We start from the raw sequence: 27,563 nt of genomic DNA, 5'->3' as shown, positions 1-27,563 counted from the left end.
GCTGTTGGAAACCGTTTTTTTTTCATTTTTGGGTGATGTTGTCCTTAACCGTCTGTCTGTCTGTTATCAGTTGTATGTATCGGCACCGTTATTTTGTTGTTTTTGTTGTGTTAGCGCTTGCTAAGAACTGTCCGGTCGCTGCTACTTTGTTGCCGTTAGAAACGCGGAGCCGTTGCTCTGCCTTACCGGTGCGCTGCTGAAGTTCCGCTCGGTTTCGGCTGTAGTTAAAAATAAACTTTCGGTTTTGTTCTCGGAAGATGCTCTGGTGTTTCTTCTATCTTTTTATCTCATCGATAGATTATATTTCAAAATTATCTAGGTGAAAACACCTTAAATGTTTGTTTTCGTTTAGGAGCTCATGCTTTTTGCTGCCATTTAAACTGAGTTCCAGAATGTTCCAAAACAATAAGCCAATCGAGAAAAACTGTAATTGTAAGCCTATGTTGATTTACTTATTGCATCACAATGTCAAGAAAGGAGAGGCCGAAAAGAGAAAAAGTAAAGGAACTTTAACAATTACTGTATATAGTTAATATTGGATATGGATTTTATCAGTTGGTGGTGTGACTTTTTTTCCATTGAAAACTCACGTTTAGAGAATGTTACAAATAAAAGTAAAATTTCATTCAACATGTGCATGTAAATTTTTTTTTTTATAATTAAGTGTTTCACGTGCACTAAAAAGTGTATGTGTGTATAGTGTTTGCGGTTCAAATGTAATTAAATCCGATACGACTTGCACTTTGCGCGCTCAGTTCATAACATAAACGAGACACGTCAGATCACATAACTACGGTATCATTCACTGCATACTCTGCCACAAACCAAGCACGGAAGAAAACAAAAGTAAAACGCGCGTATATAACGGTTTGATCGAAATGTCATTTTACGGTAAGTTAATTTAGATTTGTACTTACATTTGTAACTTGGTACTTCTAAAACTACCCCCAAAACATTTTGTTTTTCAGAAGAAGAAAATGTGCGGTTGTAAATTCGTCGCTAGAAGTACAGCAAAGTATACATGGATTTATTTGCCTTTACATTGCTAGAATTTTCAAAATGAAATTACCCATATAAATGAAAGATGATGGTCAAAAGCAAAAGCGATGTAGTTTAAGTCCCTTCGCGATAATTATTATAATTGGGCTTAACAACCAGGGCTAGGTTCCTCCGGAAGCATTGTAGTAAAACAACGCTCATCTTTAAAACGGTAATCTAAAAAGCGACATTTATACGAACCCACAATTTAATTATATTTACACTATATTGATCTAAACAGTAAACGGAGGACGCCATTTGTACGTACTGCATTTCAGTTTGAAATGCATTAGTAATTTGCTAGCTCTGTGTACAAATAACCTCCTCATCTGGCACAACTCAGAAACACAGTTTGATATCACGCGGGCCTGCATCAAGATCCCAAGTGCCGTTCGTGTGTGCTGTTCCCTGGCGTTCAAAGAATCATTAACACATGACAAAATAAATATATATTCAGTACAAATGACCATGTATGACAGGGAACTTCCATTATTATATGAAATGTCCATGCTAGTAATACCTCACGTGTTCATTGTTAAGTGCTGTAAGATACAAGACGTACAAGACGTGATACTATTTTCTCAGTAGCCTACTTACAAGAATAAAGATTATTGAAGCAGATATTATTAATATATTATTAGACACCTTACGATGAAGAGGAACCCTAACTCAGTATCTCAACTAGTTCTTCTTTAGAGATATTAAGGTACTATACAGCACATGTCACGGTACGGAGGGCCCCCTACTGGTCGCCCCCGTCTACAGCGGCAGCTTGTCCTGTGGGTGTGGTGGTGTGTTCGTCCCGCCTCAGGTGGGCGGAGCCCGTGATCCGTCTCACCTGAGGGTCGTTTGTTCGTCTATATATGTCTTGTCTTTGTACCAGTTGACCGCTGGTTACTATATTCTTAATTTGGATAAGTTCACGGGTTTTTGGTTTGCGCACATTATTCATTAAACCATCCTTTTTCCCTGAGACTTGGCGTGATCGCTTCCTTTTAGTTCGCACACCCTGCCCGTCACAGAATAACCAGCCACTTTCGGAAGCCGCCAGTCTCTTTTACTTTCTCCTTCATTCGTGGTCATATCTCGTGGTAAGTGTTTAACTGTGTGGTGTTTTGTTTGAAGAGCTCCGCTGTGCTTTTGTGTGTGTGTGGCACGGCGAGGACCAGGGCAGTCTGCCCTGGGAAAGCTCTTCATGTCTGTTGTTTGTTTGTCTGAAGAGTTTCGCCGTGCGTTAGTGTTGTGTGTGTGGCACGGCGAGGACCAGGGCGTCTTCCCTGGAATACTCTTCATGTTGTGTGGGTAAAGTGTACATGTGAACGGGCATGTGGATTAGTGTGCGTGCTCGTGGTGTTATATGTTTAGTGTTTTGTGTGTGACGTTGGTGCCGCTCGTCACTGTCGACTCGTTCCCCTTTCGTCTTGTGTTTTATGTGGGGGAGCGACTGCGAACCTGAGCGGCGCGTCACAATATTACCGAGCGCGCATGTGTGGGTCCCGTTCGTTCGTTGTTTGTACACTGTTTTTTTGTTTGTCTAGTCTTTGCGTGTGTGTGTTGTCCTCGCGTGCCTGTGAATTGTTGCTTGTAATTCCATGCATGCTCCTCCCCTTGTGGAGTGTGTGTGTGTTTGGGGGAGGACCAGCTGTGGTCCCGTGCCACGGGGAGTGGCACGGAGGGCGTCGCTCCTGAGGGAGGCCCTGACCAGGTAAGTGGGAGGTTGTCCTGATTTGAGGGAGACCCTTCCCCCCCTTTGCAGGGGGGATCAGGGTAGTGCGCGTTTGTGTTTTGTGTTGGTGTGTGTGGGTGGGTGTGTGCATTTGTGTTTTATGTGCAGGTGCTTCTCCCTGGCGGTGGATCGTGGCGTTCCTGGGCCTTGTGGGGGTCTCCACCTGGCAGGAGCCCCCTTATGTGGTGGGGTGACCGGAGCCCGGTTGTAAAGAGCCCCTCCCTAGATGGTTGGGGCCCCCGAATGTTTGGGGACCATGGGGCTCCGGTCTGAAGAGCTCCTGCACAAGATGGAGACCCTTCCACGGGGTTCTAGGGGTGACGTAGCCACGCCCCAGGGAGGTAACCTGCACACACATACACCCCAGACGGACAAGGAATCGTAGCCCGTCGTCCTCGCACCTGTGGGGTTAAGCGGCTTAAACCATCCTTTTTCCCTGAGACTTGGCATGATCGCTTCCTTTTTAGTTTGCACACCCTGCCCGTCACAGCACAATTTTATATTATATATATATGTATGTATATATGTGTAACCCCTCCCTAAAGGCGCCCAATATAAATTTAGGGGGCGTACATCTCAAAATACAATGAATTGAAGTTTCAGATACCCTTTAGCTAAATAAGTTAATGATTCACAGATAACACAAGGGTGCCTCCATAACGGTTTCAATACTTCATTAAACCCTACGGTGTAAATGCAGACATTCATAAGAAATAGCCCACACAAGGGGGTTTGTAGAAAATAAAAGATGGAGCAATTTCCTGTCTTTTTATTTTCTGATATATGAATAAAACAAAAGAATAAATTCAAATCCAAAATCAAGTCTTAAGTAAATAAAACACTCCCACTTCAATATATACAGTGGGGAAAATAAGTATTTAGTCAGTCACCAATTGTGCAAGTTCTCCCACTTAAAAAGATGAGAGAGGCCAGTAATTGACATCGTAGGTAGACCTCAACTATGAGAGACAAAATGTGAAAAAAAATTGAGAAAATCATTTTGTCTGACTTTTAAAGAATTTATTTGCAAATAATGGTGGAAAATAGGTATTTGGTCAATAACAAAAGTTCATCTCAATACTTTGTTGTATTTCCTCTGTTGGCAATGACAGAGGTCAAACATTTTCTGTAAGTCTTCACAAGGTTGGCACACACTGTTGCTGGTATGTTGGCCCATTCCTCCATGCAGATCTCCTCACGTTTCATCTTCATTGCCCTTGCTGATGGAAGGAGGTTTGCACCCAAAATCTCACAATACATGGCCCCATTCATTCTTTCATGTACACGGACCAGTCGTCCTGGTCCCTTTGCAGAGAAACAGCCCCAAAGCATGATGTTGCCACCCCCATGCTTGACAGTTGGTATGGTGTTCTTTGGATGCAACTCAGCATTCACTGTCCTCCAAACACGACGAGTTGTGTTTTTACCAAATAGTTCTACTTTGGTTTCATCTGACCATATGACAGTCTCCCAAAACTCTTCTGGAACATCCAAATGTTCTCTAGCAAACTTCAGACGTGCCTGGCTTAAGCAGGGGGACACGTCTGGCACTGCAAGATCTGAGTCCCTGGCGTCGTAGTGTGTTGCTGATGGTAGCCTTTGTAATGTTGGTCCCAGCTTTCTGCAGGTCATTCACTAGATCCCCCCTTGTGGTTCTGGGATTTTTCCTCACCGTTCTTGTGATAATTTTGACCCCACAGGCTGAGATCTTGCGTGGAGCCCCAGATCGAGGGAGATTAGTAGTGGTCTTGTAGGTCTTCCATTTTCTGATTATTGCTCCCACAGTAGATTTCTTCACACCAAGCTGCTTGCCTATTGCAGAAGTAGTCTTCCCAGCCTACAATTCGGTTTCTGGTGTCCGACAGCTCTTTTGTCTTCACCATAGTGGAGTTTGGAGTGTGACTGTTTGAGGTTGTGGGCAGGTGTCTTTTATACTGTTAACGACTTCAAATAGGTGCCATTAATACAGGTAATGAGTGGGGGAAAGAGGAGCCTCTTAAAAAAGAAGTTACAGGTCTGTGACAGCCAGAAATCTTGCTTGTTTGTAGGTGACCAAATACTTATTTTCCACCATTATTTGCAAATAAATTCTTTAAAAGTCAGACAAAATTATTTTCTCAATTTTTTCACATTTTGTCTCTCATAGTTGAGTTCTACCAATGATGTCAATTACAGGCCTCTCTCATCTTTTTAAGTGGGAGAACTTGCACAATTGGTGACTGACTAAATACTTATTTTCCCCACTGTATATTATATATGTGTTCCCTAAACGTGGTTTATGACATAAAATAGAATGCACAAATAGAACCACCCTAGATTTAAACAGTACGTATTAAACCCTTAGCTTAGTAAACAGGAAACGAATGAGAGAGAAAAAGAACACCCATAACACAGTTCAAGCGCTTTTCGTTGGGGCCCAGTACGTTGGTGCACTTATTACTCCACTTCGAACAGCAAAAATGAAAGTGAATTGAAAGGGTCAACCCAGTCAATTGGCTCGTTACTCACAGTTCACATAGAGATCACAGTTCACGGAGATCCCAGGCGTAACGCAGCAGTCCTCGCACTCACGCCGCACGACAACGTAGTCCGTGCGTGACTAAGTTCAAAGCACTGTCCACGTTTAACTCGCACACGATGCCCGACCTTGCCGCTCCAGACAGGCGCGAGGAAATGCAGCGACACCAGCTCGTAGTCACTGCTATGCTCTGATACTCACAGTCCGGCCAAACCGCCTCTTCAAAGTTTTCGAGTAAAACTAAACTAAAACGCTGCAGTTTATACCACTATATAGTGCAACAGCACCGTAACGTTGTTATAGAGCGAATGGAAAGTAAATAAAAGCGCTCCAGAAAGTCTGAACACACTTCTTTCTTCGGTTTCTCTCTCTCCTAGTTTTCTTTCTTTCTCTAATCTACGGAGCCCGGGAGGGGACATGGGTAAAAAATAAAAATTAAACGAGGGAACGTTTTCTGTAATTTGTGCGCACGTTTTGTTTTAATCCACCTTCCTTCCTTCCACCTTCCCAAGACACTCTCCTCACCAGACAACACATTTCCATCTTTATCCTTTATCATCCTAACCTGCTGCACATCCTGCCCATCACGGTTTCTCTGTCTGGCCAATCTTCTGCCACTGCTCTCTTTGCCTTATGACACATCTCCTTGTACCTCTGTCTACTTTTTTCATCTCGCTGAAAATCCCAATTCTTTATAGCCAACCGCTTTCCTCTCAAACTTTCCTGAACTTCCTCATTCCACCACCACGACTCCTTGTCTATCTTCCTTTGTCCTGAGGTCACACCAAGTACCTTCCTAGCCATATCCCTCACTGCATTTGAAGTCTCATCCCAGGTATCCAGAACACCACCACCATTACCCAGTACCTGCCTCACCTCATCCCTGTATTTTACAACACAGTCCTCATCCTTTAACTTCCACCACCTGATCTTAGGTTGCGCTCTCACTCTCTTCCTCTTCTTCACCTCCAAAACCATCCTACATATCACCATCCTATGCTGTTTAGCTACACTCTTCCCTGGTAACACCTTGCAATCACTAAACCTCTTTCAGGTTTTGCCTCCTACAGAGGATATAGTCGACCTGTGTGCATCTTCCCCCACTATTATACGTTACCCTGTGCTTTTCATTTTTCTTAAAGTAAGTGTTAACTACAGCCATCTTTATCCTTTTAGCAAAATCTACCACCAATTGTCCTTCTGTATTCCTTACATGAACACCATATCTACCCAACACCTCCTCATCACCACTGTTCCCTCCACCAACATGTCCATTTAAATCTGCTCCAATAACCACTCTCTCTTCTTTAGGAACCTGCAAAACAACTTCATCTAACTCTCCAGAATTCTTCTTTCTCCTCCACATCACAACCTACCTGAGGAGCATAAGCACTGATGACATTCATCATCACCCCATCAATCTCTAACTTTACACAGATCACCCTGTCACTTACTCGCTTGACCTCCTCTACACTCTTACTAAACTCATCATTCAGGATTACCCCTACTCCATTTCTCTTCCTGTCTATACCATGATAGAAGAGTTTGAAGCCACCACCAATGCTCCTGGCCTTGCTCCCCTTCTACTTGGTCTCCTGTACACACAGTAAATCTTCAACAAACGCCAATCCTGATTTCCCGCAGTATGCCACATCTCCACTCATCCAATCACAGTGCACTACCAGATATGGAATGTAAACATCATAGCACGCGACCTGTTGTCACTTTGTTAAAATATATTTTGTTTTTCACTCTCAAAGTCCGCAAAAATGAACGGTTTTGATGGTATAGAGGAGCCTGTTCGTATAGCAGTTATTGGAAAAAAGAGAAAGCCATCAAAATAGTCTCATGTACGTGAGAAGGTAAAGAAGATGAGGCATTCAGGAGGGGGGGAAATGCCGGCTGTCATCTGCAGTCATCGACAAACTTCTAGTCTCTGTCAAGCTGAGAGATTAACTGAAAGAGTTCTCCAGATGAATTTTCAGTGCTTTTACAAACACGAGACAAAGGTCAAACAGGATCAGGAGTTATTACACCTCATCACGGTCAAGAAAGTTCAGCGGAGACAAAAGAAAGTGGATGATGCAGACAGGCAAAAGGAGAGGGAGATCACAAACGAGTACCACTTACTCTGTGAAAATCATCCATTTGTGTTTTTAGGCCCAATGGTCAAACTATTACATTAAGATGTACAATTTACTTGTTACGTCCAGCTCCGCCCTCCTCCCTGGTCCCGCCTAGTTTCCCCATTTCTGTGCTTTCCCTCGTGTCTGTCCCGCCCCCATCTTGAGTGCCCACACCTGAATCTCATTTCACTCCCCTGTTCAGTGTATATCATCCCATCTGTTTCAGTCCTCCGTGTCGGTCATTGTGTTTCGTAGTAACTCCTGCACTGAGAAACATTCCACGGTGCAAAAGTGTCTCATGCGTTAAAATGCGTTAATATTTTTAGTTCATTAATTTTCCTGTAATTAATTAATCAAAATTAACGCGTTAAGGTCCCACCACTAATATATATATATATATATATATATATATATATATATATATATATATATATATATATATATATATATATATATATATATATATATATATATATAATAATTCTTTTTTTTATCTACAGGTAACTGAAGGGATTCTGAGGGAATTCTGGATTACAATGGAAAGAGCCCATTTAAACTTGTTTATTTTTCTTTTACTTTTAGTGATTGTAGTTGTCATAGTGTTTCTAAAGTTTTCTGAAGATAAATATAATTTTATACTACCAACAGACCATAAGCTTAGTAGTTTTGAAGCAGACAAACATTCTCTGAATTCCATAACCCCCATTAAACACTCAGGACATTTTATGGTGTCAGCATACATCGATCACAGAATCAACAAGGCCATTCGAGTTATCAGCATCATCAAGAGGGACAATCTGCAGCCTCTTTACTGCATCTATTGTAAAGATGACCAGGACTGCCAATCCGCTAAGGCTGAAGTCCAGATACACAGTGACCATTTTGGCTTTCCATATGCAGCTTCAGATGTGCTGTGTCATGGTGCACACACTGAAAATGCAACACATGTAGCCATTACAACCAGTATAAAGGTTCACACTACATTCACACTAAAGACCTTTTGCCAATAAAGAACACACTGATCACAAAATCATTTAGGTTCAACTACACTGTATGTATCTCAAACCTGTTTGCAAATTATAATAACGTTCTACAATTTACACAATCCATGGAAATGTATAAGCTTCTAGGTGTGCAACATGTAGTGATCTACAACAGCAGCTGTGGTCCTGACCTGGAGAAACTCTTACAGCATTACAAGAGGGAAGGAATACTGGAGATTGTTTCATGGCCTATTGACCAGTTCCTTAACCCTTCTAAAGGATGGAACTTTAAAGAGCATGGCGGAGACCTCCACTATTATGGCCAGTTGGTAACGCTCAATGAGTGCATTTACAGAAACATGTATCAGTCTAAATATGTTCTTCTGAATGACATTGATGAGATCATCATGCCTTACAAACATGTTAACCTTCCTTTACTGATGGAGGATCTTCAAAAGGAACACAACAATGTGGATGTATTTCTTGTTGAGAACCACATTTTCCCCAAGACACAGTTTGAGGAAACTGGTAGATTAAACTGGTCCAAATGGAGAAGCATACCTGGCATCAATATTATGAAACACATTTATAGAGAACCAGACAGAAAAGATGTCTTCAACCCAAGAAAAATGATCATCAATCCAAGAAGAGTAGTACAAACATCAGTGCATTCCACCCTGCATCAATATGGAGATGTTTATAATGTACCTTTTGACCTGTGTCATATTATTCATGTGAGAACACCACTACAGGGACATCTTACCAAAGGGCAACTAGTTAATGATTCGAGGGTATGGGACTTTGAGCATAAACTGGTTCCAAATGTTGATAAGGCACTGCAGTCATCAAATTTGATGAAAAACCTAAATTAATGTCTTTTAATTGTGTCTTTATGTTATGTTAGTGCTTCTGCTTCTGAAGAATTGCAATAGCAATATATTTATGTAAATATACACTAACAGGCCACTTTATTAGGTACACCTTGCTAGTACCAGTTTGGACCCCCTTTTGCCTTCAGAACTGCCTTAATCCTTTGTGGCATAGATTCAAAAAGGTACTGGAAACATTCCTCATATAGTCTGGTCCATATTAACACAATAGCGTCACACAGTTTCTGCAGATTTGTCGGCTGTACATCCGTAATGCGAATCTCCCGTTCCGCCACATCCCAAAGGTGCTCTATTGGATTGAAATCTGGTGTGACTGTGGAGGGAATGGAGAACTCAATGTCGTGTTTAAGAAACCAATCTGAGATTGGATATTTTCTCTTTTTTGGATCATTCTCTGTAAACCCTAGAGATGGTTGAACATAAAAATCCCTGTAGATTAGCAGATCTGAAATACTCAGACCAGCCCATCTGGCACCAACAAACATGACACGTACAAAATCACTTAAATCACCTTTCTTCCCCATTCGAATGCTTGGTTTGAACTGTAGCAGATTGTCTTGGCCATGTGCACATGCCTAAATGCATTGAGTTGCTGCCATGTGATTGACTGATTCGAAATTTGTGTTAAAGAGCATTTGGATAGGTGTACCTAATAAAGTGGCCGGTGAGTGTATAAGATTAAGAAATATCTCCAATAATTAAAAAACCATTTACATTTAGCCTGTTATATGAAGATTGTTTGAGATGTGAAGGTGTTTGTATAGTTACTTTTTATATTGTTTCTGATTTTGTTTTATATGCCTATTTGTGCCTTGTTCCTCTGAGTAGGCATCAAAGTCAGGTGTTGAAAACGCTCTGAGCTGACCCCTCTCCTTAACTACCCCCTCCCATCTTATCCACCCTCTCCCTATCTACCCCTTTCTCTTGTCTCCTCATGACAAGTCAAGTCAAATTTATTCATGTAAAAGGCGCTATAACACATGTAACAAAGCAGCTTTACAAGCGCATGCGGTCAAGATTGCTAATAAGGAAGCCAGGGGTGACAGTGGCAAGGAATTACTCATGTCTCTCTCAAGCGTCTAATGTTTGATCAAACTTGCACTGATGCCTCTTGTGAGATTGTACTCTTTCTTCTGGCTAATAAAAAATTCATATTTTTTTCATACCTGCAAATTAACATAGCTAACTTGTGCATCAACTCAATCACAGCAATTAAGGAAACACCAGAGGGCCTCTGTTGAAATTTTAATAAATTACATATTTATAACTCCATTATAACTTTATCCATTATTTAACAACTTTATTCCTACATAGATTGAGTGACCTTTTGGGTCACGGGGGGGCTGGAGCCAATCCCAGCATCACTGGGCGATGGCAGGGTACACCATGGGCAGGTCACCAGTCCACCACATGGCCAACACACCAAGGTTATAATAGTTTTGGATTTTTCATTATAGTTTAGTTTTTATTTCATTGTGACTTTTTTGTTTCCTAATTCAGTTAGTTTTAATTATTTTTGGAGCATGTTTGCTAGTTTTTTAAAGTTTAGTTTTAGTTTTATTAGTTTTATTATTTATTATTTTTATTTTATTAGTTCCAGTATTAGTTTTAGTTTTTTATATACTTTGGGTTATTTGTCAGGTACAGGATTCAAAAAGTTCAAAGTAAATATTGTGTAATAAAAACTCATCAAAAGATACCATTTAAAATGTGCACTCAATTACTGTTGAACAACTAAGAGTCCACAAGATAGAAGCCTTAATTGCAAAATGTGTAATATTGCTGCTGAAAATTGCCAGACTAGGACAGACACAAACATAGGAGCAGGCCCGTTGACAGTCTTGCTGGGGCCTGGGACAAGAAAGTTTCATGTGCCCCCCCCCCCCCCCGTTACATCATTTGAATTTCCTCTGTAGCAGACAATCCTTGTGTTAGGTCATATAGTATAGCCACACATCAAAGCTGTTTCTGACAGCTGACTGGTTTATATTTGACAAGTCGCGAGCGGCGCGATGGTCCGCGCGGCGAAAATGACGTAATCGCAGTGGCACCACCCGTGCGCGAGAGCCTCACGTTCTGTCGATTCGCGAGGTCATGCACCTCTCGAATTTTGGAACTTCGTGCGCGCCGCGCTTCAGCGCAATGAACAAAGTCATGTTTGCAGGGTTCATACACCTGCACTTGTATGTCACTTTAAAGGTCCATTTCAATATTTCCCAGCACGTTAAACTTAATTAAGTTAAATATTTATACATATACTCGAAATTATTCAAAATTATTAGCTTTTTATCACATTATTTAATGGTTGTTTATTTTCAAAACGCCCAATCGTAACGTCTTCATGTTCTCTCATGTTTCGTTCTGGAATTATAACGTAATACAAGAGAACTGTTCAGTCAGACAGATATTTGTTGTGAAACGAAGTAGTTACAATTTTCAAGTACTTTAGCCTCAATTCTTTCAAACCTGGAACACAATGCATCATTAAAATTCGTCAGGTAAATGTTTTTCCTTTCTTTTCTGCGCTCCAGATTTCTGTTTACTTTAACTATCCACCACTGTACTTCCCGCTGTTCGGCGGGTACCAGCCGGCCAGGGGCGCAGATGGCACTGGGGACAGGGGGGACATGTCCCCTCCAGATTTATATTGACCCCCATCTGAAATCTAGCATCTACAAGCATAAATGTATATATTGTACAGCTTGGTCCCCCTCACTTCTGAATTGCCATCTGCGCCCATGCAGCCGGCTACAGTCAGTGCTGGATCCAACCATTTTTCAGTGGGAGGCGGGGGTGTATGCACTTAATGGAAAATATGCAGATAGGTAAAAAACATATATTTTAGCCATTGAGCTTATTTTGAGTACAAAGATTTCAAAATTATATTTAAAATTATAGACTTTAAATAAAAAAATAAACTGTTGGGCTCTTTGATGGGCCCCCCTGGCCCTGGGACCCAGGACAACAGACCCGGTTGTCCCCCCCTGTCGACGGGGCTGCATAGGAGCGTAACCTGATTTTGGTTCCTGTAAAAAGTAGTGGTGGGCCGTTAACGCCGATAACGAAACGGTCTGCAAGCGAATTAAATTTAATTAGTGGTCGGCCGTTATCGGTGCTAACGCCGTTAACGGCCCTACTCTAGTAAAAAGCCAAACTTTTTGAAAGCGATCGAGTCACACAGTTGTGTTGACGTCCAGTCTCAACACATTAACTAGTGCTTCCACCCGCTTGCAGTTTTTCTGCACATTAACTAACCAGCAGCTATTTGATCACTAGTGAAGATGGTCCATTACAGTTCTCCTTCCCGGTGTTACCTAGCCAGGATTGTCCTTCTCTTTCGGCAGAGCTACTCAGAGGTTATCTTGCCAAGGCACTGACAGTTAGCCTTATTGTGTGAGCTTTGAGATTCGTGGGTGTTTTCCTCTTGAGAACTACTCCATATATTTTATCATCTGTTTACGAGAAAGACTACATGTCTTGTAGTGGAGTCATATTTTAAAAATCCCATACAGGACTCGCCGTTTTCTCCCAACTTTTGTTGTAATTTTGCAGGTTAGCATGGCGCGCAGGAGTTCTAAACAAGAGAGGTGACGGACCATGAGGTGTCGTACGCTTCTGTCAGCTAATATAAAATTTCTAGTCAAAAAAATCGATTTCATATCAGTCCACAAGACTTATAAATAAACTGACAAATACGAAAATGAAGGGTATCCTAGCTATAATTTCAGAACGTTTTAGTTAGTTTTCTAAACATGTAATATAGTTAGTTAGTTATCATTTTTTTCTTTTAATTACCGTTATTATTTATTTCAGTTAACGAAAATGTTTTTTCAATATCAGTTTTCGTTTTTTCGTTCGTTTTCGTTAACGATTATAACCTTGCAACACACATGCACACACTCACATCTACGGGCAATTTAGAGTGACCAATCAACCTAACACGCATGTCTTTGGACTGTGGGAGGAAACCAGAGTACCCAGAGAAAACCCACGCAGGCAGAGGGAGAACATGCAAACTCCACATTGAGTGGTGGAGAATCGAACCCAGACCACCTTGCTGTGCTCCGAAATCCCTCCATTTTATGTAGTTTAAAAATGCAAATAAGAATGAACATGCAGATGCAACAGGTCCTGTTCTTTATTGCAGATAAGTTTAACAAATTTTACTGAGACACCCTCCAGAAAGTGACCCCCCAGAGAATGCCCAACAAGCAATATATGTAAATTGAAATCCATCATTATGCAAGTTGGAGTATGACATCATTATATCCCATTGGAAGATGTCCCTCTTTTTATTTAAAAAACATTACATCAATTCACTCCACCAAACACCTGCATGACAAGGTTGCTTTCTGCACCTCTCTGACATTGATAAAGTGTCAGGGTTGGGTCCAGACGCACTCCTCCTGCCGCCACCAGGAGGAGCCCGCGAGCTAGACCCGGAGGTAATCAAGCGCGATAGGTTACAGCTGTTTGTAGCCTATTTAGAATGGGCAACTTCAGCAGCTCATTGCTGTTGTTTGTTGCCTATGCGCTCACAGCCCAGCCATTTCTCTCGTTCTCGTCGCTCCTGCGTTTTATTCGCCTGTTTTCATTTTTCCGCCGAGTGTTCTCAGTTGTTCTCCTTCTCCTGCGTTTTGTCTTACCCGTTTTTCCCTTTTTCCTCGTTTCTCTATGTTGATTTGTCTGCCAGTGTTCTGGCCGACAGATCGACGGGTAACCCCGGTAGAAGTTCAAGGACTTGTCCTTGAACTTCACTTCTTCTCCCTCGTCTCTTATTTGTCCTGTGACATGTTGAGCTGTACTCCGTGTGTTTTTCGTTCTCCCCTGTTTTTTCTCTGCTACGACACGTTGATTGTAATCCGCGTATTTTTCGTTTACTTACCTGATTGCCGCTGCACGCTGATTTCTCCGTACCGTTGAGTTTTCCCTGTTGGGTTTTTGTTTTAGTTTTCCCGCAACCGCGGAGGTTTCAGTTTGCTGTTTTTTGGCATTTATTATTTTGGGTTCGCACTTGAGTTCTACACACCGCAAAACCAGCGCGACACCGCGATTATTGATTAATTATCATTGATTAGATTATATTTAGAGATTATTATAATACTTATGAGTTAGTATTTGTCCATTTTGGCTAAGCAGAAGGACTACATACTGACTTAGTGTGATTCAGTGTAACCAGGTTTAGCTCATGTGTTCCATACTATGGCCAAGGTCAGGCAAAGTGCAGAGGGTCAGAGCACTTTGTCAACTGAGTGTCACTAGTCCACTATCCTGGGATTCAGCTGTCTTTGCATTCTATTGATACACCAGTTTCTTCCACTAATTCTAGGAGAGTCCATATTAGGAGATACACACACACACACACACACACACACACGTTAGGTAAAAGTAGCCTGCTGGATACCTGTGTTTTGGTACATGCTGTGCTAATAATAACTTGCCTGTTAGAACTGTTGAACTGTGTATAAAAGGGAAGAGGACTGCCCTCTTCCTTCAGAGTGTCATGCTTGAATGAGACTCTCATGTCTGCGTGATTTTTGTCTTATTAAATCAATCATTTTAATCACGTCTGAGTCCTCATCCATTTATTAGAAAATTTCCACGACACGTGAGAGCTTGTGAATACGGTAAAATGCGTGTGTCACACGCTCAATGCGTGAGACTTGAGAACACTGGCACTAATAGATAAATGAGACAATACACACGTCACAAGTCAGACAACGAGTGACAATGAACACGGATGAGACATACACAGACAGTAACACGTAACAGTTGCAATGAAATAGGGACAAGTAACAGAGACAAACCCATAAACAGCAAACACACACATGGGCGTACACAGACACTAATGAACGCACTAAGACACTAATGATTTGGGCACACACAGACATGCCCAAAGGGAGGAGTCAGGGACTGTACCATGATATATTTTTTCCATGATCTGTAGTTCGTTTTTCCTTTTTTTTTAATTTTGACTTTTGTATGTAATTCATAGGATATACAGGCTTTTTCTTGAGGTCTGCTGTTTACTGGCAGAAACTGGTAGACTGACACCAAGGAAAGGATGAACTGGTGGATTGCATAATGGTTTGCTGAAGTTTTCCTTTTGCTTTGGGGCCATTCCAAGTGTGTTTCTGTAGATGATGTCAAGGTTTCTAAGGTGTCAATGGTTTAGTGGGCTGATAGAACTCAGGACATAAGAAGGGTTTGCCTTTATTGCAGTCAGTTTGGTATAATAGTATGCTGGATGAAGATGACCAGGACTGCTAAACCGCCGAGGCTGAAGTCCAGATACACCGTGACCATTTTGGCTTTCCATATGCAGCTTCAGATGTGCTGTGTCATGGTGCACACATTGAAAATGGAACACATGTAGTCATTTCAACCAGTATAAAGTCAGACATTCACACTAAAGACCATTTGCCAATAAAGAACACAGCGATCAGAAAATCATTTCAACTACAATGTATGTATCTGAAACCTGTTTGTGAGCTATAATAACGTTCTGCAATTTATCTGATTGGTACTGACTTGCGCAAAGATCAAGTATCACAATCAAAGGCAGATCATATCAGAATTTTGTACATGGCATGTGCTCCTGTGTTGCTTTGTTGTGAACTGAATTTGAATTAATGCTATAGGCATTATGATAGTATGCCCTATGTAGGACTGTGTGACAATAAGACAATGCAGACAATCCATGTTTGCATGCAGTTTAAACCAGGGGCGCAGATGGCACTGGGGACGGGGGGGACATGTCCCCCCCCAGATTTATATTGACCCCATCCGAAATCTAGCATCTAGATGTCACAGCGGTCAAATGACCGGCGCTTTGGCGCTTCTAGTGTTAATTACCTATAATTGTGGGTCTGAGAGTTGTACTGCAGTGGCACCCTTTAGGTCACATGCAGCTTTGGTGGCTGCTCGCAGGAATTTGCATCCAGTGAAAATATATTTGCTGGTTTTATCGCACATACACCCACATATTGTGTCTGAATGCACATTTTTTCTTTATCAGTTCTGTAATCGACTGTTGAGATTGAGAAAGGGGATAGCCTGAGTGGAAGAGAAATTCTGCAATGACTCCATCTTCCAGATCGAAAAGCACTGGACACCATTACAACAGTGTCTCCTGTGAGAGCTCCGTCGTACGACACCATCAAAGCAAGGCGTTTAGTTCGGAACAGTGACCCCTCTTTTTTATATATATATATACATATATATATACTGCTAAAAAAAATAGCACTTAAACAACACAATATAACTCCAAGTCAACCACACTTCTGTGAAACCAACTTGTTCAGTTAGGAAGCAACACTGATTGTGAATCAATTTCACCTGCTGTTGTGCAAATGGAACAGACAACAGGTAGAAATGAGAGGCAATTAGCAAGACCCCCCCCCCCCCCCCCCCCCCCCCTATAAAGGAGTGGTTCTGCAGGTGAGGACCACAGACCACTTCTGGTCTGATGTTTTGGTCACTTCTGAATGTTGGTGGTCCTTTCACACTCGTGGTAGCATGAGACGGACTCTACAACCCACACAAGTGGCTCAGGTAGTGCAGCTCATCCAGGATAGCACATCAATGCGAGCTGTGGCAAGAAGGTTTGCTGTGTCTGTCAGCATAGTGTCCAGAGGCTGGAGGCGCTACCAGGAGACAGGCCAGTACACCAGGAGACATGGAGGGGTCCGTAGGAGGGCAACAACCCAGCAGCAGGACCGCTACCTCAGCCTTTGTGGAAGAAGGAACAGGAGGAGCAGTGCCAGAAAAATGACCTCCAGCAGGCCACAAATGTGCATGTGTCTACATAAACAGAAGAAACCGACTCTATGAGGATGGTATGAGGGCCCGACGTCCACAGATGGGGGTTGTGCTCACAGCCCAACACCGTGCAGGACGCTTGGCATTTGCCAGAGAACACCAGGATTGGCAAATTCGCCACTGGCGCCTTGTGCTCTTCACAGATGAAAGCAGGTTCACACTGAGCACATGACAGATGTGACAGAGTCTGGAGACACCGTGGAGAGCGATCTGCTGCCTGCAACATCCTTCAGCATGACCGGTTTGGCACTGGGACAGAAATAGTGTGGGGTGGCATTTCTTTGGAGGGCCGCACAGCCCTCCATGTGCTCACCAGAGGTAGCCTGACTGCCATTAGGTACCGAGATGAGATCCTCAGACCCCTTGTGAGACCATATGCTGGTGCGGTTAGCCCTGGGTTCCTCCTAATGCAGGACAATGCTAGACCTCATGTGGCTGGAGTGTGTCAGCAGTTCCTGCAAGATGAAGGCATTGAAGCTATGGACTGGCCCGCCCGTTCCCCAGACCTGAATCCAATTGAGCACATCTGGGACATTATGTCTCGCTCCATCCACCAACGTCACGTTGCACCACAGACTGTCCAGGAGTTGGCGGATGCTTTAGTCCAGGTCTGGGAGGAGATCCCTCAGGAGACCATCCGCCACCTCATCAGGAGCATGCCCAGGCGTTGTAGGGAGGTCATACAGGCACGTGAAGGCCACACACAATACTGAGCCTCATTTTGACTTGTTTTAAGGACATTACATCAAAGTTGGATCAGCCTGTAGTGTTTTTCCACTTTAATTTTGTTTGTGGCTCCAAATCCAGGTCTCTATTGGTTAATAAGTTTGATTTCCATTGATGATTTTTGTGTGATTTTGTTGTCAGCACATTCAACTTTGTACAGAACAAAGTATTCAATGAGAATATTTCATTCATTCAGATCTAGGATGTGTTATTTGAGTGTTCCCTTTATTTTTTGAGCAGTGTATATATCTATCAGTGGGGAACCGTCAGGGCCCTCTACGCCCTCTCAGAGGGCCTAAAATATTCTTAAAACATAAATATATATAATTTATCCAATTTTATTTGATAATTTCGGCCCACTGTGGCGACGCTAGCTGCCGTTAGCGTACCACCGCTAGCCTAAGGACACTCAGATTTGTTTGGAAAACGACAACTGTTATATTCCAGTGCAATACCGCCCCTCGCCAGTAGCTGGCGATCAAGATAATACTGGACCTCCTCTTTGGAACCTCAAAAGGTCCCACATAGGGGTGGGTATCACCACTGATTTCCCATTTCGATTCGATTTCGATTCAATATTGATTCTTGTAGGGACATTTCAGTTACAATAAAAAGTGTAGTTTGAATGTGAAATGTTGTAATGAAGGAACACTCAAACTTTATTAAAAGGTATTAAGATATTAATGTTTTTAAAGTGTTTATACTGTGAACAACAGTTACATTCTTTTTTTAAATATCAATTAATGCACACTCTTCCACATAGCTCCTTTACCAGAAAAGGCATTGAAAGCGGTTTTGAACAGCCTTTTACAGTGCAAATTAAGTTTTTTTTTTACAAAAAACAAAAACATTTATGAACATAGTTCTGAATATTGTAAACATTAAGGTCCAAAAACTAAGATTTATTCATGACTGCTTTCTGACATCTTGGAGATTGTCCAATTTTTCTGCAAGAAAAGGAGCTGATCAACATGTTGAGGAGTGAGACAGCTCCTTTTTGCAGTAACAATATTGCCAGCTGTTGAGAACTTCACAGCTTTATACTTGACGCATCGCAACCGGCGTGAGTGTCCGTGCGCCGAAAACGACGTAATCGCGGTGGCTCCGCTCGTGCACTGTCGCTTCACGAGGTCATGCACCTCTCGAATTTTGTAACTTTGCGCGGTCCGCACATAGTCATGTTTGCAGAGTTCATACACCTTTAAAAGGTGGAATTCAAGCACTTCGGTTATTTTTTTGGCACAGGGAGAACTTGTAGATAGTTTAATCGCAAATGCCTTCTCTAGTGGAGTTTGTTTGGGTTCTGGCGTTTTTTGAATATCAGGATGGTGTCGCGTTAAATGATTTCTCATATTTGTGGTATTCCCACAATATTTCACCTCCATGTTGCACAGTTTACACACGGCTGTGCTTTTATCCAACTCTTCCCTACCATCATGGTTTCTGAATGCAAAATGTAACCATACATCTGCAGGGTTGCCACCTTTTTAAGATCGCTTGGAGTGAGATTTGAACCTGGAGGGGGTGGCGGTGTAAAATGGACACAAATTAAGTATTATATTGCGATCGATCGCTCGCCAGTGGTTGGCGCCAGAGCGAACTAGTAACTCATTGAATCATAGATGTGGATCAGAGGTACATTTTTTTTACTCTTGCTGCAGCCATGCTTAACTGATCACCCCAGCCAAGTGGCGGTGCTCGAGAAAAAAAAGATGATCTCGCGAGATAAAACATGAGATGTTAAAACGGTACGCATATGCCTGGGAAAATTGGCTAATTCTAAAGATCGATCTCAGGTTTCATAAATCGATATCGAATCATTCAAATGAAGATCGATTTGAATCGAAAGATTTTTTTTTTAAAACACACCCCTAGACTCCGGAAATCAGCAGTGATCTGTCAAACCTGCTATCATTCCTACTTAAGGTAGGGTATTGTGACAGATCACTGCTGAATGTCTCCATGCCTCACGTTGCTCAGCCCTTTCTCTCTTGTTGGTTCCTGGTTACATTTGTTGGTGTTTCGCCACCATTTCTCTTGTGTCTGTTGTTTGTCTCCTGTTATTATTCGAGTACTTACCTCCTGCGCCACTCCCTGGCCTTCCTCAAGTTGTCCCCCAGCTGTTTTCTTCCTATCCATTTCTGCTTTAGTTTGGGAAGGGTTTTTCATTTGTTGCAGAGTCCGCCTGCCAGCCAGCTACTTCCCCTGGTGTTGTTTTTCTCTTTTTCGCGTTGAGTATTTTTCCGTTTTTCCGAGAACTTTTCTGTTCTCTTTATTTTTTCTTCCGCACGTTTGCGGTCTAGTTTGGTTTTGCGCGTTAAGTAATTTCTGTGATCTTTTCAGTTCTCTTTATTACTTTATTTCCCTACACGTTTGTTGTGGAGTTTACTATTTTACTACGTGCTGAGTCTTCCCCGTACTCTACTTTATTTTTTCCCCTCATGTTTATTGATTATTTCTGTCTTACGCATTGTAGTAATTCCGCGTCTTTTAAGTTGGTGATTTTCCTGTTTCCCTGTGTCAGCCTGTCTCCCTCACTATTCAGCGTTCATTGTGGTTATTTGTGGTGTGAGCCGGCTCTTGGATCCACTTAATCTCCGGATCATCGCGCGGTGATTACTGTTCCTGAATGTCACCACGTTGCAAAAACTATGTTGATTGTCTGTATTTGTGTGTGCATGACTGGGTGCCAGAGGTCACCAGCATACAGTGACAGTTGAGTGTTTCTTGAATGTTTTTGTTAGCACTTGTTCTTATATTTACTTGCCAAATCCCTCAGGTGCATTATACCTCATTGTCCACAACAGCTGAGGGTGGGTATATCAGTATTTGTCTTTCCTTAATTGTCTCTAGATCTTAAATATCTTGAAGGCTGTGTATCTGGGAAGGTTTTCATCTCAGTCAATCAAAATTTATTTATATAGTGCTTTTTACAAGTTTTTGTCACAAAGCAGCTTGACGGGTGTCTGAGTCCAAGTCCCCAGTGAACAAGCCAAGGGTGACGGTGGCAAGGAAAAATTCCCCTAAAAGGTTGAGGAAGAAACCTTAAGAGGAACTAAGACTCAGGGGGGAACCCATCCTCCTCTGGCTGATGCTGTGATGCGGGGAAAGAGGCAGCAGGAAGCAGAAGCTGCGAGCAAAAGGCTTTATTATCCATAACGATAACAGAAACACTCAGGCCACTTGGCAGATGAAACACAACAGAATACTTAAGTAAACAAAGGTAAGTAATGCATCCAAGAGCATATGGCAGATCCAGCGATGAGCAGGCGTTCTCTCATAGCGAGGCGAGGGGTGCAGGCTGTATGCGCAGCACTGGACAGCATGACCTGTGAGGATTTAAAGAGCCCGAGTCCAATTAGTGCCAGGTGCTAATACTCTGGTGATTGAGAGTGAGGGAGTCACCGGGAGTGAGAGGGCGTACGCAGAGTCGGAGTGGGTGTGTGTGTGGAGGAAGGAATGTGTGCATGCGCCCTCTGGCGGCGTCTGGGCTGACCCACCATGACAGATGCTGATCACCATGATAACAATAATTAGAGATGCATAAATAAAGAAGTGATGGGAATGATAAATAATTCTAATCTGTGTGTATTTATAAAAGTGTTCTCTGTGTAATTCTTATTCTTAAGAGTTCTAGACTTCTTGATGGCCAGTAATATTCCAGGGCCGTGGAGATGCAGCCACAGCAGGGAAGAATTTGGGTTGGTAAGAGGGGCCAGGGCAGTGGGTTGATCCTTTATCCATAGCTGGTTAGGCAGGAGATGGCTGGCCCAGGGTGGATAGCAGGAAAGGCTTGTCTCTCCATGTCTCAGTATTTCTCAGGTAGGAGGGCAGCCATATGGAAAAGAAAGAAGCTCTGTATGGGATTACATGTGGGACAGAGGTATTTTAAACATTTCTGGAGTGTGGCAGCAACCCTGGCATTAAATTATTACAGCCTAGCTAAAAGGGCGGAACCCAAAGGTAACGCAGACTTGGGAGCTTCCATCAACTACACTGTCAACCAACTTGAGTGATCATGTGCAGTGACGGGATGATAGCACCAGTGCCCCAATTTACCATAAAACCCTTTGCCCATGAACCACTGGGCCCTCTACGCCCTCTCAGAGGGCCAAAAAATATTCTTAAAACATAAATATATATAATATAATTTATCCAATTTTATTTTATCTACTTACAGTTTGACAATTGACATCTAAACAATTACAAAAATATAAGCAAATAAATTATTCAACCATGTCTATTCAATCTGTGTTGGAAGGTGAGGGGTTAAGTGGAAGCCTGTGAGCCTGTCTCCCCCTATCAGGACTGTGATGCCCGCTGTTCGTTTACAGAGAGCCTGGCAGTTATAATTCAGCGCAATAGCAGTTTCAAATGACAGTAAAATTGACCGATCATATCTTCCCTCTTAGTGGGCGGGCTTAACTGTATGATAATTTCCACCCGCTGTGGCGACGCTAGCTGTCGTTAGCGTACCACCGCTAGCTAGTTTCGATTCAGTGCTTTGATGCCCTCGTGCGCGTTGTTTACATATTCCGCTCCCGAGGAACACGGAGCTGTGAACCTTATTTTGTTGGAACCTTATTTTGCTTAAGAAGTTATCTAGTACAGATATTATTGTTTATTGCGTTCTTAAAGCTGTACTGTCGTCTCAATTTTTTTGGGAGCTGTACTTTTTTGGGGGGGGATGGGAGCGGGCCAAGGTTTGATGGTCACGGTTCGCTACTGCTATAATCTAATCAACTATCTGGTGATAGACTATCTACTTAGTAACGTGTTACTCTAATCTTACCACTTTTTTCGGTAACGAGTAATATAACGCGCTACTATTTCCAGTCCAGTAACCAGATTAAAGTTACTTATCCAAGTAACTGTGCGTTACTATTTTTATTTTCCCTAGTAAAAATATATATTTTAGCTTTCTTCTTGGCTCAGTTCTACTTTTGCGTGTGACCGTAGCGCTCGACTCCGCACGATGCGTGCAACCCTGTGAGAGCGCGAGCAAGTTTTACAAGTAATTTTTTGCAGTGTCCTCCTGTAACGATATGTGGTAGTATAAAGAAATACCCCTCAAAAACAATGGAAGGAACATTTACCTGAAGAATTTTAATGTTGCATTGTGTTCCACGTTTGAAAAGTGCTGGAATTTTGGCTAACGTAGCCTACGTAAACTTGCTTGAAATTGTAATTGTATTTCATTTCACAACAAATAGCTGTCTGACTGAACAGTTCGCTTGTATTACGTTTACAAATAAATTTACAAATAATACCGCGCAGCTACACACACAGAATGTCAGGAGATACTGTAGTGACTACTACTTTTCACGGCAAATTCCCTAACGGACAGGCACTTGGCCATTCAAGGTGTCTTAGCCCTTTAACACTAGAGCTCCTAGAGAAGCGAAAATTTTCACAAGGCTTGGTAAGGTCCATGTAGCCCACTCCCCTGCTGTGAAGGGATTAACGCCCATTGTCTTGGTAATGCGGTGGAAGCGGCTCACCCCCAGCTCATACGCCTGCCAAAGCCCTGGCTCTCCCCCAAGCTCATACGCCTGCCAAAGCACTGGCTCACCCCCAAGCTCATACGACTTCACGAAAAACTTTTCAAGGTTACAAAGTCGGTATATGTTACCGATGCTACAACAAACAGCGGAAAATTTGTAGACTCGTGTTTCAAAAGTTACAATTCAAGCGCACGTAGAGACGACAAGTTTCTGTAATGAGTCCCATCAAACTATAAAAATAAATAAAATTGTTTGAATCTTGCTCTTTGTATATTTCCTATACTATACTGTATAATATTTGTTGTAATCGAACACTTTCTGATTCCGCGTTTGAATTCGCGTTTGAAAAGCTAAGAAATTATTAGGCGCAATTAGCTTGATGCTAATGTTATATAGGAAATCTCATCATATGGCTAGCGGAAATTAGCGTGATCGCGTTGCATCACTGCATCACTGATAAATATTGTGATCTAAACAGCAGGCTGGAAAAGGAGAGGAAAAGACAGGAAAACAAATTCATGTGCTGCAAAACAACTTTATTCTGATCAAATATGGATGTCTATTCCGGGTTTCTTGAAGTGGAATGTCCATTCCGGGTGTGGTGAAGTGTGACTCTGGAACAGAAAGAAGAGATTATTGGAGATTATAAAAAGCGATAGGAGATTATAGTGTGTATGTGTGCCTCTTGTGCTCGCAGTGTTTTTGAACTTTCCTTTCCATGATGTCGACAGGTGTAAGTGCGTCTAGTGCTCGCGGGGTATTTGAACCTTCTGGTCCATGATGGCGATGCCACACTGAAGAACAATTCAAAGTACACCTTACATTTTGAATAAGATCTTTCAGAAGACAAAAAAATATGTACCACCACATATACTTATCAACGTACCTTCATGTAGTTGTAGCTAACACTTGCTACACAGCCAGGGTGTATTCGCCAGGTGTACTCGCCGCATGCAACACACGCGTTGATTCTGTGGAGAACAATTCAAAGTACACCTTACATTTTGAACTACGTTGTATGAGTAAAAATAAATAAATGACGCAAGGTTAATTACATGTACGAAATATCAGTCAAACACAAGCATAAACACTGCAAAGAATATTACGTTACTACGTTGTATGAGTAAAAATAAATAAATGACGCAAGGTTAATTGCACGTACGAAATATCAGTCAAACACAAGCATAAACACTGCAAAAAATATTACGTTACTATACCTTGGCATGTTCTGTAGGCCCAGCCGGCTCAACGAATGATGAATTGGGCAAACGGCTGACATGAGAGCGTGTGATGTCAACCTTCTCCCACACAGTACCGTCTTTTGCCCGTACAGCCTGTGTAGAAGTGCTTGGTCCAGGTGTGGTGTCGGCCTGTGTAGCGCTTGGTCCAGGTGTGGTGTCGGCCTGTGTACGATTCCTCTTTCTTGGAGGGCTCTTCTTTACCTCATCCGATGAAAAGTTTGTGTCTTCATCCGATGAATCGCTGGTAAAACTACAGCAAGAAAGTTCCTCTCCCCCATCGGACTCGCAGCAGTCCACGTTTGTAAGGATGGTCGCAAGTTCTTTAGCAGTGTACCTCCTCTGGTGCGCCATAGTGTTTTCCGTCTTCTCCACACAGGATAGTAAGGAAAATGTAAGTCACCAGCATTTGTGTTTCTGCTTTTATCATGACTCTGAAGAACACACCCACAGCAGCTCATACAAATGTAAATCTGGGACGCTTCATACATAACGCCGAAACCACGCTAATGACATACATACATGGGACCCGTGATAATGGTTCAAATATGTAAATGTGTTGCGCTATTGAAATGTGGCGCTATTCCTGCTTCTATCATGACTGAAGAACACACCCACAGACAGCAGCTCATACTAACTGAACATACCCCTAACTGAAAAGAAAAATCTATCTATCTATCTATCTATTTACTATCTATCTATCTATCTATCTATCTATCTATCTATCTATCTATCTATGCTTCATAAATAACGCCAATACCACGCTAATGATAATGTGTTTCAGCTTCTATCATGACTGAAGAACACACCCACAGACAGCAGCTCATACTAACTGAACATACCCCTCACTGAAAAGAAAAATCTATCTATCTATATATATATATATATATATATATATATATATATATATATATATATATATATATATATATAATCTATCTATCTATCGACGCTTCATAACGACAATAACACGCTAATGATAATGTGTTTCACGGGAACACTATGGACCCGTGATAATGGTTCAGCGATGTAAATGTGTGGCGCTATTGAAGTGCATACACAAGAAAATCTGGGACGCTTCATAACGACAATACCACGCTAATGATAATGTGTTTCACGGGAACACTATGGACCCGTGATAATGGTTCTGCGATGTAAATGTGTGGCGCTATTGAAGTGCATACACAAGAAAATCTGGGACGCTTCATAACGACAATACCACGCTAATGATAATGTGTTTCACGGGAACAATATAGACCCGTGATAATGGTTCAGCGATGTAAATGTGTGGCGCTATTGAAGTGCATACACAAGAAAATCTGGGACGCTTCATAACGACAATACCACGCTAATGATAATGTGTTTCACGGGAACACTATGGACCCGTGATAATGGTTCTGCGATGTAAATGTGTGGCGCTATTGAAGTGCATACACAAGAAAATCTGGGACGCTTCATAACGACAATAACACGCTAATGATAATGTGTTTCACGGGAACACTATGGACCCGTGATAATGGTTCAGCGATGTAAATGTGTGGCGCTATTGAAGTGCATACACAAGAAAATCTGGGACGCTTCATAACGACAATAACACGCTAATGATAATGTGTTTCACGGGAACAATATAGACCCGTGATAATGGTTCAGCGATGTAAATGTGTGGCGCTATTGAAGTGCATACACAAGAAAATCTGGGACGCTTCATAACGACAATACCACGCTAATGATAATGTGTTTCACGGGAACACTATGGACCCGTGATAATGGTTCTGCGATGTAAATGTGTGGCGCTATTGAAGTGCATACACAAGAAAATCTGGGACGCTTCATAACGACAATAACACGCTAATGATAATGTGTTTCACGGGAACACTATGGACCCGTGATAATGGTTCAGCGATGTAAATGTGTGGCGCTATTGAAGTGCATACACAAGAAAATCTGGGACGCTTCATAACGACAATAACACGCTAATGATAATGTGTTTCACGGGAACAATATAGACCCGTGATAATGGTTCAGCGATGTAAATGTGTGGCGCTATTGAAGTGCATACACAAGAAAATCTGGGACGCTTCATAACGACAATACCACGCTAATGATAATGTGTTTCACGGGAACACTATGGACCCGTGATAATGGTTCAGCGATGTAAATGTGTGGCGCTATTGAAGTGCATACACAAGAAATTTTGGGACGCTTCATAACGACAATAACACGCTAATGATAATGTCTTTCACGGGAACACTATGATAATGGTTCAGCGATGTAAATGTGTGGCACTATTGAAGTGCATACACAAGAAAATCTGGGATGCTTCATAACGACAATACCACGCTAATGATAATGTGTTTCACGGGAACACTATGGACCCGTGATAATGGTTCATAATAATGACTGAAGAACACACCCACAGACAGCAGCTCATACTAACTGAGCATACCCCTAACTGAAAAGAAAAATCTATCTATCTATCTATCTATCTCTCTCTCTCTCATATATATATATATATATATATATATATATATATATATATATATATGTGTGTGTGTGTGTGTGTGTGTGTAATTCAAGCGCACGCAGCAGCAGACGTAGAGACAACTGTTTCTCTAACAACAGCTTGAGGCTAATGTTATATTGGAAATCCCATGGCATTGCTAGCCGAAATTAGCATTATGATTGCGGTGCTATCTATCTAATTCTAGACAGAATATACCCAATAAAGACAGTGAGAGGATCAAACAAATACATGTGCTATACTTTATTGACAGATATACAACAAATTTAGCAGTATATAATATATTTACAGAGGATATTAGTAGCAGTAGTAGACTGCAGTAGTAGACTGCAGTAGACTGCTGCCTCAGACTTGCTCTGTGAATTAACATAATAAAGGGTGATGTTTGTTCTTGCTAATTGCTGGTAAGACAGAGGGGAAGGAGGGGTGATGTCCTGACAGTCTTGAATTTTCAGGAGCTCTAGTGTTAAGT

The 27,563-nt window shown here is 42.0% G+C and overlaps 1 pseudogene across 1 annotated transcript; it reads left to right on the top strand.

Moving 5' to 3' along the window:
- The first annotated feature begins 776 nt into the window (after window positions 1–776).
- LOC143527890 (uncharacterized) lies at window positions 777–10,372 on the top strand (annotated as a pseudogene). Its single transcript, XR_013134303.1, has 2 exons — window positions 777–891; window positions 7,909–10,372. The product of XR_013134303.1 is annotated as an uncharacterized LOC143527890 (transcript).
- The last annotated feature ends 17,191 nt before the right edge of the window (window positions 10,373–27,563 follow it).

Source organism: Brachyhypopomus gauderio, chromosome 12 (assembly GCF_052324685.1).
Source record: "Brachyhypopomus gauderio isolate BG-103 chromosome 12, BGAUD_0.2, whole genome shotgun sequence".
Lineage (NCBI taxonomy): Eukaryota > Metazoa > Chordata > Actinopteri > Gymnotiformes > Hypopomidae > Brachyhypopomus > Brachyhypopomus gauderio.
The sequence above is the reverse complement of the archived record's forward strand: the minus strand, read 5'-3'. Positions and strand labels throughout refer to the sequence as shown.